Genomic DNA, 2717 nt, shown 5'->3' on the forward strand with positions numbered 1-2717 from the left:
TCTCTTTCAAAAGTGGCTGTAAATTTTTAGGTTCACAGTTGAATTAATACAGTTATACAATACTGAACTCAGTATAAACCTTGTAAGATATAAAAGTGAATTTAAAAAGATCTCCATTTTATTTTAAAATATACTGTTTCATACAGAAAAACTCATTTTTTTTGTCTTTTTGAGACAGGGTCTCCCTATAGCCCCAGCTGTCCTGGAACTCACTATGTAGACCAATCTGGCCTTGAACTCACAGGGATCTGCCTGCCTCTGCTTCCCAAGTGCTGGGATTAAAAGCGTGTGCCACCACACCCAGCAAAAACTCATTTTTAATGCTACTAACGCTTAGATGTTTGCACATGTGTCTCTAATCTCTATATATCTGATTATTACTAGTCACAGTTGGTTACTTTCTGAGATCCACATGAGCATGGATATAAAATCATTGGGTAGATTTCAATAGTAATGTGTTTCACTGCTATTAATTAACATGGAGCAAATTTTTATGCTTCTTCCTCAAATATAACTCATTTTTTAATTTGTTGATTTTTTGTGTGTATTTCATACAGAACATCCCAAACAATCTTATTCATCTATATACCCACATCCCAAATGACACACTCTCAGTCTCCCCACCCCCACCACTGGAGCCCATAGACTCTGTAATCTCTGTTACTATTCACTGTGTTGTTGGCACCCCCAGCCATTCTCCAGTGCTTGTCCATCTGCTGAATCTAGTCAGCCGATCTAGAGTTCCTTGTTTTAAGATCAGCTGTTCCTCATCTAGCAGCAATCAGTTACCAATATTCCTTTAGATAAGATTGGGGTCTGCTGTTCATTTTCCCAGTTCTATGATGGGTCAGTGTCTGGGAGTCCCTTGGGCCACCCTGGCCAAAAACTCAAAGGAAGGTATCTCCTCTCTGGCATTGTTTCTTGTTATGTAGCTTTTAACTATACACATGAACTCTTCAAAAGTTGTATTGACCCCTTTAATCTTTGGTTATACTTTCCTTTTGGGTGTTTAAGACCATACAGTTGGCCGAGATAAACCAATTTATTGTTACTCTTAAGGTCATTTGAGGATCTGTTCCTCAGGGGTCATGTGGACACGGGAGGAGCCCCTGGCTCCTTTCTTTTACCAGTTCCACCTATATGAAGATAAGTCAACGGTCCTACTCGATCATGGCTGGATTCACTTGAAAGCATGGAGGAAATGTTTCCTCTGTGTTGAGCCTCTTCTTTGTAGACTGGACACTGATTCAAGTCCATTTGGTGGGGTCTCCAAAGCCTTCTTGATCAAGAGGAAAGGTGACTCACCACAGTTATAGGACATGTTGAGAGATGCTCATAGTCCCCTGGAACTTAGTCAACCTAGGAGGGCAAGGAGCAAAAACTGTCCTTTATGTCCCTCTGACCAAAAAGTATGGTCTCAAAGTATGGCTGTTAGACATCCAAGAAGGTTAATTCCACCAATTTGGTACTTTTAATTACCATGTGCTATATAGATAAAGCTTGGGCAAAAACCTAATACTCTCAGATAAACCTTGCCTAGACATGTATTATATTCCTTGAGCTAGTTGTATGTATAATTTGTCAGCAGGTTATTCAATTAATACGGTTCCCTCTGTTTTTTTTTTTAAACTAGCCAGGCATTATTTATCTCTCACATTGTCTAACCCTTCCATCGTGGTTTCCTCATTTAAAGTGCCCCCCATTTCTCCCATTTCTCCCTTAATAATACCCTTTTCCTATGGTCCCACCTCTCTTGAGCTCCTTCTTTCCCTAGATCCCCAAGTTTCCTTATATAACCCTCCCTCCCCTTGCCCCTTAAAATAACCCTATTTTTATCCAAATCTCTTTTTTAATGCTTGTTTCCTACTGTTCTTCTCTTTCAGATTCTTTCTTTTCCTTTACCTCCCTGGTTCCTTTTCATTATCCTGGTTCCTGTAGTTATGTCTGGATATATACTCACTTATAAGAATTTGGTGCTAAGAGCCACATATGAGGGAGAACATATGTCATTTGTTTTTCTGAGTCTGTGTTACTTCACTTAGTATAACAGTTTCTAGTTCCATCCATTTACCTGAAAATTTCATGATTTCATCTTTCTTTACTGCTGAGTAAAACTCTATTATATAAATGAACCACATTTTCATTATCCACTCATCAGGTGAGGGACACTTAGGTTGCTTCCATCTCTTAGCTATAGTGAAAAGAGCATCAATAAACATGGATGTACAAGTGTCTCTGCAATAGGATTTCTTTAGGTATATGCCAAGGAGTGGTATAACTGGGTCAAATGCTAGGTTCATTTGTTGATTTTTAAGAGTTCTCCATACTTCTTTCCATAGGGGTTGAACAGGTTTGCAATCCCACCAGCAGTGGATGAGAGTTCCCCTTTCCCCACATCCTCTCCAACATTTGGTATCATTTGTCCTCTTGATCTTAGCCAGTTTGACTGGGGTAAGATGAAATCTTAAAGTGGTTTTAATTTGCATTTTCCTAATTACTAATGATGTTGAATACCTCTTAAGATGCTTCTTAGCCATCTTTATTTCTTCTTTTGAGAACTCTGTTCAAGCTCCTTAGCCCATCTTTTAATTGGGTTATTTCCTTTCTTGATTTTTGCTTTTTGAGTTCATTATATATTCTGGATGTTAAACCTCTGTCACATGTGTTGCTGGTGAAGATTTTCTCCCATTCTGTGTGTTGCTTCTTTTGCTGTGCAG

General features: G+C 38.8%; 1 protein-coding gene across 1 annotated transcript in view; it reads left to right on the forward strand.

Annotated features, from left to right (window-relative positions):
- F5 (coagulation factor V) overlaps window positions 1-2717 on the forward strand; it is a 77954-nt gene that overhangs the window by 45626 nt on the left and 29611 nt on the right. The gene's annotated exons all lie outside the window — the stretch shown is intronic.

The sequence above is a fragment of the Nannospalax galili genome, unplaced genomic scaffold (assembly GCF_000622305.1).
Source record: "Nannospalax galili isolate Female #2095 unplaced genomic scaffold, S.galili_v1.0 scaffold1189, whole genome shotgun sequence".
Taxonomy (NCBI): domain Eukaryota; kingdom Metazoa; phylum Chordata; class Mammalia; order Rodentia; family Spalacidae; genus Nannospalax; species Nannospalax galili.